The following is a 9186-nucleotide window of genomic DNA, read 5'->3' on the forward strand; positions in this document are numbered from 1 at the left end:
TTCTCTGGCCTTTGAAACCTTTAGACCCAATGCCCCTTTTTCTGGGCATGTATGCTGGGGCTTCCCACAGGAACCTCACCTCAAACTTGTTGGAATTCTCCTTCAACTTGCTGCTCTTCTTGAAGGTCCTTCTTCTGGAGAAAGCCCCTCACCCTCCCAAGTCACCCAATGGAAACCTTGTGTCCTTGTGTCACCAAAGAGTCTGTATCCTTTCTCACGCACCCACCCAGTCAGACACCACGTCCTGCCAACACCCCCGGCCACATTGCTCAGATTCCTCACTTCTCTGTCCTGGAGGTCACTGGCCTCATCTGACCCTTTGCCTCCTGTCGCTGTCCTCGCTTCTGTCTTTCACACACTTGGTGCTCTCTCAGCACTGAAGCCAGAGCTGTACCCCTGGGGTGCAGATCAGAGTACAGTGACCTGGGCATCCGGGGTGGTTCCACTGGCCTCATTGGGACTCCGGGATGGCAGGCAGGCTCAGGCAGCACGTTCTGGGGCCCAGCCTGGGGACTGGGGATGGCACCTGGCTTCCTGGAATCCAGTCACCTTCAGCACATTTACACAGGCTGCGGGCAAGTTTGTCCGAAGGGCAATAAGACTTACTGGAGGAAGCAGGATGTGTAGCTCCTTTCCCCTGAGTAACTGTCCAACAGGAACACGTTTAAACAGTTGTTTACAGTGTGTGATATGGTGATGGTGAAGCCTAGGATGACACGAATTCAGATGGAGCCTTGTGACAGCAAGACGCTTCTAGAGAAGGTGGGCAGAGGGGCACCTTCTGCTACATCAGTTCCTCCTCAAGGTCCGGCCAAAGCTCTCCCTCCCTCTCCCTGATCATTACTCCCTCTCCTCTTGGAAGGAAAGTCATGACCAACCAAGACAGCATATTCAAAAGCAGAGACATTACTTTGCCAACAAAGGTTCGTCTAGTCAAGGCTATGGTTTTTCCTGTGGTCATGTATGGATGTGAGAGTTGGACTCTGAAGAAAGCTGAACCTCAACGAATTGATGCTTTTGAACTGTGGTGTTAGAGAAGACTCTTGCGAGTCCCTTAGACTGCAAGGAGATCCAACCACTCCATCCTAAAGGAGATCAGTCCTGGGTGTTCATTGGAAGGACTGATGCTAAAGCTGAAACTCCAATACTTTGGCCACCTCATGCAAAGAGTTAATTCATCGGAAAAGACTCTGATGCTGGGAGGGATTTGGGGCAGGAGGAGAAGGGTATGACAGCAGATGAGATGGCTGGATGGCATCACTGACTCGATGGACCTGATTTTGAGTGAACTCCAGGAGCTGGTGATGGACAGGGAGGCCTGGCGTGCTGCAATTCATGGGGTTGCAAAGAGTTGGACGTGACTGAGTAACTGAACTGAACTGAACTGAGGAGACCTGGGGATTCCCCACCAGAGTGGACATTCTTGATCTGTGATTGGTAACACTGGTCGGGACAAAAAGTGTTCCTCTTGACAATGTGTTCTAAGCTGGGAGGAAACACCACCACTTATCAAAGGATCCAGAATGAAGTTCCTGGGCTGGAAAGGCTTGCGGTGGGGCCAGGGCTGGGTTTGACCTTAGATTCTGTCCCCTCTTTATTACAAAGTCCACATGAACCATTTCAAACTGAGACAGGCTAGGGCCTGAGTTCCTATACTGGAGTGCTTGCACTTGGCACCTGGACAAATATCTCCTTGAGCAACAGAATACAAAGGAACTGTAACAGGCTAAAAATATCGGCAAGCACTGGGCAGTCCCCGCAGTTACAAAAAACACAGAAACGTATTGCTGCTTCTGAGGTGAAAAGAGAAGAGCAGGTGTTGGGCATGATCCCTGCACACAGCACCACCAAAGGGGTGGGTAGACCACCTAAGCCAGCCCTCAGTCTGCTCCACGGATCTGCCCCCACTCTTACTCCACTGAAGGAACCAGGCCACAGAAGGCAAGCAAGGGAACCTGTTTTGTTCTTGCTCCTTCCTGCTGCAGCTTGAGGACCACTTAACTCATTTGATTTACTTCACCGGCCTCTTATTAATACAATTGATGTAAGAGTCCGAGGATCCATGTTGGTCACAAAATGACCCATATGTGGAAGTTGCATATCAAAGTAGAGCTGGTTGCAGAAGCAGCTGGTATCTGGAGAACTGACCTTTCTGAGGTTGATTTCCCTGATTTCACAGTGCCCAGATTCCTGTCTTTCTGCAAGGCCTACTTTGCTTAAGACCCACACACTGCACAAGCCTTCCTGACCTGATCTCTTCTGCTGTCCCACCGACTCCTGTTTCCACCTCACACCCAATGTGCTGACCTTGGCCATTTCCTGCCCATGCCAGGTGCTTCAAGGTACCTTTGCACCTTCTGATCCTTTTGGCTGGGATGTACTGTCCATTCTCCTCCAGCAAACATACTCTGTCTGCAAGGTCATCTAAGGTGCCTTCTGGGAAAGTGGTCTTGGACAAGTCCAGGCTGGAAAGGTCTTCCCCCAGTTCACCAGGGAAGCATGTCCCATCTCTGGATCCTCAGTCTCTCCTGGTTCCCTCAGGACCTGGCTGAACAGAAGATGGTGTCTACGTCACATCACCTGCCTGACCATGGAGATGGCTTTGCTCTCTGCTTCTGCAGCATTCTGGAAAAGGGTTTCCTGGGGATGAAGGCTGTGGACAGTGAGGTTAAATTCAGAGCCAGGGTTTTATGCCCCTGACGTCTGATGTGGTCCCTCAGTTCTGCTCGACGGGGGGGTCTCTGTAAGCTGCAACTTCCCGCCCGCTCCAGCTTCTGAATGGATTCACTCCCCTCAGGCTCTCCTCTAGTGACTCGGGAGTTCAGGACCTCCAAGATGTTGACCGGGCTCAGCTCTTTAGACCCCCAGCTCCCCACAGGTGATCGGTGTTCTCAGCATGACTCTCCAGGCTCCTATACAAGTCAGAAGGGTTCTGGTTGCTGCATGGGAGCCCTCATCAGAGGGCTTCTTGGACTAGAGGAAGGAAGACAGAATCTGGCTGGATGGCTGAACACAGGAGTTTTGCTTGCAGCCATGTAGCAGGGAGCAAGGTTCCATCAAGAGAGTGGAAAAAGAGCCCCAGGACCCGTCACTTCTACCACTTCCTCCCTCCAGCTGTGTCTCCCATACCCATCCCACTGTTGTTCCCCAACAGTGAAGCTGAGTGTTTGATTTGAAACAGGAGGACAGAGGCTGACATAGGCCACTTAAAATTCAGGTTATAACCTCAGCTGCATCTTCTGACTTGGCCTGACCTGCCCTGCTTCAACCTCCAGCCACTGCCAACACTCCTTCCTCGGCTGCTTGTCTTTAGTGTACAATAATGCGTTGACCCGAAGCACAACTCAAAGACAGGAACCTACAGACACTGAAGGAGGCACTGTGCCCCCAGTTCTGTCGGTCTGTCCATCATGCCTGCTGCACTCCAAATCAAGAGCCTGAAGACAGCCAGAGCTTTAGCGCTGTTCATTTTTATTATTCTGTCCTTGTGGACTCCTCTGGTGATGGGCAGGGAGGAAGGTGGTTCTGGGAGTGAGGTGGGCATTGGGAAGCAATGTCATCCCAGCCTGCCTCCCCCCTGCCCCTCCGGATCCCCCAGTGCCCAGCCCTGGACACACCCTGACCACAGCCAGCTGTTTGCAGACCTGAGCCGAGAAGAGCTGAGGGCTGTGATGAGCTTCCTGACCCAGAAGCTGGGGCCAGACCTGGTGGATGCAGCCCAGGCCTGACCCTCAGACAACTGCGTCTTCTCAGTAGAGCTGCAGCTGCCCCCCAAGGCTGCAGCCCTGGCCCACCTGGACAGGGGGAGCCCCCCACCTGCCCGGGAGGCACTGGCCATCGTCTTCTTTGGCAAACAACTGCAGCCCAATGTGACTGAGCTGGTGGTGGGGCCGCTGCCCCAGCCCTCCTACATGCGGGATGTGACCGTGGAGCGTCATGGGGGCCCCCTGCCCTACTACCAACGCCCCCTGATTCTCCGAGAGTACCTGGACATAGACCAGATGATCTTCGACAGAGAGCTGCCCCAGGCTGCAGGTGTCCTCCACCACTGCTGCTCCTACAGACAAGGAGGAAGGAAACTGGTAATGTTGATGACAGCTCCCCGCGGTGTCCAGTCAGGGAACAGGGCCACGTGGTTTGGCCTCTACTACAACATTTCAGGATCTGTGGTCTACCTGCACCCTGTGGGGTTGGAGCTGCTGGTAGATCACAAGGCTCTGGACCCTGCCCAGTGGACCATCCAGAATGTGTTCTTTCAGGGCCACTACTATGAGAGTCTGGCCCAGCTGGAGGAGCAGTTTGAGGCTGGCCAGGTGAACGTGGTGGTGATCCCAAACAACGGCACAGGTGGGTCCTGGTCCCTGAAGTCCCAGGTGCCCCCGGGTCCAGCTCCCCCTCTGCAGTTCCATCCTCAGGGCGCCCGCTTCAGTGTCCAAGGCAGTCGAGTGACCTCCTCATTGTGGACTTTCTCCTTTGGCCTCTGAGCTTTCAGCGGTCCTAGGATCTTTGACGTTCACTTCCAGGGAGAACGGCTGGCTTATGAGATCAGCCTGCAAGAGGTCCTGGTTGTCTATGGTGGGAATACCCTAGTCGCAATGGTGAACCGCTACATGGATCGAGGCTTTTGTATGGGCAAGTTCGCCACGCCCCTGACCTGCGGCGTCGACTGCACCACCTATCTGGCCACCTATGTGGACTGGCACTTCCTTCTGGAGTTCCAAGGCGCCAGGACCCTCTACAATGCCCTTTTGCTTTTGAGCAGAACAAGGGCCTGCCCCTGAGGTGACACCACTCAGATGTGTTTTCTCACTGTTTGGGGGTCTTGTGGAGATATTGCTGGTCTTCAGATCTGTTTCAACCTTGTTCAACTATGACTATGTGTGGGATGTGATCTTTCACTCCAATGGGGCCATTCAAGTCAAATTCTATGCCACAGGCTTCATCAATTCAGTGTTCCACTTTGGTGCTGCCAGAAGATATGGAAACCAGGTTCGGGAGAACACACTGGGCACCGTCCACACCCACACTGCCCACTACAAGGTGGATCTGGACGTGGGAGGTAAGACACCCCAGGGGAGGCACGGATTGCAGTAGAGGGGCCTGAAAGATTGGGGACATCTTTGGGTGAGAGGTGGGAAGCAAGGGACACACTCAGTCTGGCCTTGTCTTTGGCTCCTAGTCTGAAGCCAGGAGCAGGCAGACTCCAGAGGGGGCAGGGCAGCTGCCTGACCAGCTGTCGCTCCTCCCTTCTCCTCCGGGAGGGGAAACCTGAGGTCCATGGGCTTGGCTCCCTTCCATGATGATCAGGCACCAGGACAGGGACAGTGACCATGGACACCTGACCAGAGCATCTCTAGGTACCAGCTGGCCGTGACCCAGAGGACGGAGACAGAGCCCCGCCGCTCCAGCATCTTCAATCAGAATGACCCCTGGACTCCTACCGTGGTCTTTGTTGACTTCATCAACAATGAGACCATTGCTTGAAAGGTCAGCTGACTGTGGGAGATGAGAGAGGTATGGGGGACACAGAGATCAGCCCCACCTTCTCTTGGGTGGGGCCTGAAAACCCGTGATCACCTGGAGGGCTGAGCTGACTCCTGCTTCTATCCTCTACCTGTGGAGGGAAGCTTCCTAAGCTGGGAGTTCATCTGCAGACACTGGCTGAGGCTTCAGCCTTTCCTCGAGAGGCAGCAGGTCTCTCAGTCTCAGCTCTGTGGACTGAGTCCTTTAAGGGCCCCAGGGTCAGAAGGGCTGGACTGACCAGGGAAGACTGCATCTCTTATACCTATAACTTCTCTGCTTCTGTCTTCACCACTCAAGGATTAATTTCTTTTTATTTATTTTTTAAAAATTTATTTTTATATTTTATTTTATTATTTTTTAATTTATTTCAATTGGAGGCTAATTACTTTACAATATTGTAGTGGTTTTGCAATACATTGACATGGATCAGCCATGGGTGTACGGTGTTTCCCATCCGGAATCCCCCTACCAGCTCCCTCCCCATCCCATCCCTCTGGGTCATACCAGTGCCCCAGCCCTGAGCACCCTGTCTCATGCAGCGAACCTGGACTGGTAATCTGTTTCACATATGATAATATACATGTTTCAGTGCTATTCTCTCAAATCATCCCACCTTCACCTTCTCCCACAGAGTGCAAAGGACTGTTCTATACATCTGTGTCTCTTTTGCTGTCTTGCATATAGGGTTATCATTACCATCTTTCTAAATTCCATATATATTTGTACACTATATTGGTGTTTTACTTTCTGGCTTACTTCACTCTGTATAATAGGCTCCAGTTTCATCCACCTCATTAGAACTGATTCAAATGTATTCTTTTTAATAGCTGAGTAATATTCCATTGTGTATATGTACCACAGCTTTCTTATCCATTTGTCTGCTGATGGACATCTAGGTTGCTTCCGTGTCCTGGCTATTTAAACAGTGCTGTGATGAACAATGGGGTGCACATGTCTCTTTCAATTCTGATTTCCTCGGTGTGTATGCCGAGCAGTGGGATTGCTGGGTCATATGGCAGTTCTATTTCCAGTTTTTTAAGAAATCTCCACACTGTTCTCCATAGTGGCTGTACTAGTTTGCATTCCCATCAACAGTGTAAGAAGATTCCTTTTTCTCCACACCCTCTCCAGTATTTATTGTTAGTAGACTTTTGGATAGCAGCCATTCTGATTGGCGTGAGATGATACAAAGGAATAATTTCTAAATGTCAGCCTTTTCTGTCACCCACAACATGATCTCCCCTCCTCCATTCACCTCCTCTCAGTTACAGTCTGGGAACTCTCACAGAGTCAGGAGAGGTGTTGAAGTAGCCTGTGGGTGTCATCATTTCTCTTGGGATGGGTAGGCTGATGGCGATGTGATGGAAAATGTCAGAGATGGCAGTTGCAGGCTGGGATAGTGGAGGCTGGTGTTACTCCTAACGTGAAGTTTATCCTTTATGCTGTGACTTCTGGGCTACTGTGAAAATGTGTCTAAAACTTAAAACCCTCTTGAGTGATGGTGAGTTCCCATAGTGAATTCTGTGGGAGGCAGAGGTATTCTTAGCAGCGCCAGGCCTCATGACCCTCTTTCTTCCCCTACTAGGACTTGGTGGCCTGGGTGACAGCTGGTCTCCTGCACATCCCACATGCAGAGGACATTCCCAACACGGTGACAGTGGGCAACAGTGTGGGCTTCTTCCTGCGACCCTACAACTTCTTCGACGAGGACCCCTCCATCAATTCTGCTGACTCCATCTACTTCTGGACAACCAGGATGCTGGGTCCTGTGAGGTGAACTCCGTGGCTTGCCTGCCCCAGGCTGCTGCCTGTGTCCCTGACCTCCCTGCCTTCTCCCATGCGGGCTTCTCCCCCTAGGTGTTCCCTGGGATGGGGAACGTGGCTGGGGCCCCAGGGCCAGGGAATGTGCGAAGAAGGGCTGGGAGCTGTGGAGTCTGAGCGCTCTTCTCCCTCTTCACCCTCCAGGGTCCTTTCTCTCCCTTGTCTTCCCCTCCCTGCTGGGAGCATCCTGAGCCTGTGCTGCCTGACACAGGGCCGTCTCAGCTCTGTGGACCCCAACCTGCGGGATTCCTGTCGCAGAGAGGAAAGGAATGGCCAGTGGGGAGTCTGGAATGATTATTAGACCTTAGCAATCGATTCCTGGTTTTGGTGTGTTTTTGTTTTTGTTTTTACTTTTGGCTTTGGTTTCCCACGCTCTCAAATCTTTTTAGGCCATGCCAGGTATCTCCTGAGACGCCCCAGTTCTCACATGGGAGGAGAGGATGGAGGCTGTCTAAGGGGGTGGCTGCCAATAGGATTCCTGGCAGGACTGTGAATCCAGGAGTCCAGTTGGAAGGGGCTCTTTGGCCCTTGTTTCCTCTCATCCTGGGCCTCCTTCTTCCCTTCCTTCTTGCCCTGCCTTCTCCTGTTACCTGTTCTTCTATCTTGGTATTTACCTCCTGGCCCTCAGCAGAGGTTCCTCAGCTCTCATTGTTCAACTCTGGTCTCCTCTCCTGACTCTAGGCCTGTGGAAGTCTGAAAATGCAAGGGACATCTAGCTTGAGAAGACAGTCCCCATCTGTCTCCCAGTGTCTGGAGGCTGCCCCTTCCCCAGTCCTGGGGCAATGTGTTTGTATGTCCTGTCTTGCATCTTCTTGCAGGGGTGATCATGGAGACAGCAGCAGCTCTAGGGGGCACTTGAGGTGGCTTTGTGGGCACAGCGGTAATGAGGAGTGGTCATTTGTGCCAGGTCTGTGTGTGACCTGTGGCCTCTGCACACGGCAGGAGCCAGTGGGGGAGGCTGGGTGGGCACCTAGAGATCGAGGCAAGAAGACCTGTCATGGGGCCAGGGGTTGTCCAATCATGTGTGAGCATGCAAAGGAGCCAGGGCGTCTGGGGGTGGAGCCTCCCCCACAGGCTGTCCCTCTGGAGATGTGGATGGAAAAGGTCTGGATCCAGGGTCTCTCTACAAATTTCCAGAGATTGGAAATTATAGAAATGTCTTTCCTAGAAGATTCATTAACCTCAGATATGCAGATGACACCACCCTTATGGCAGAAAGTGAAGAGGAACTAAAAAGCCTCTTGATGAAAGTAAAAGAGGAGAGTGAAAAAGCTGGCTTAAAGCTCAACATTCAGAAAACGAAGATCATGGCATCTGGTCCCATCACTTCATGGGAAATAGATGGGGAAACAGTGGAAACAGTGTCAGACTTTATTTTTTGGGGCACCAAAATCACTGCAGATGGTGATTGCAGACATGAAATTAAAAGATGCTTACTCCTTGGAAGAAAAGTGATGAGCAGCCTAGATAGCATATTCAAAAACAGAGACATTGCTTTGCCGACTAAGGTCCGTCTAGTCAGGGCTATGGTTTTTCCAGTAGTCATGTATAGATGTGAGAGTTGGACTGTGAAGAAGGCTGAGCACCGAAGAATTGATGCTTTTGAACTGTGATGTTGGAGAAGACTCTTGAGAGTCCTTTGGACTGCAAGGAGATCCAACCAGTCCATTCTGAAGGAGATCAACCCTGGGATTTCTTTGAAGGAATAATGCTAAAGCTGAAGCTCCAGTACTTTGGCCACCTAATGTGAAGAGTTGACTCATTGGAAAAGACTTTGATGCTGGGAGGGATTGGGGGCAGAAGAAGGGGTCGACAGAGGATGAGATGGCTGGATGGCATCAC

At 51.8% G+C, this 9186-nt stretch overlaps 1 pseudogene; it reads left to right on the forward strand.

Annotated features, from left to right (window-relative positions):
• LOC102169217 lies at positions 1328-8565 on the forward strand (annotated as a pseudogene).

The sequence above is a fragment of the Capra hircus genome, chromosome 19 (assembly GCF_001704415.2).
Source record: "Capra hircus breed San Clemente chromosome 19, ASM170441v1, whole genome shotgun sequence".
In the NCBI taxonomy this organism is placed as follows: Eukaryota; Metazoa; Chordata; class Mammalia; order Artiodactyla; family Bovidae; genus Capra; species Capra hircus.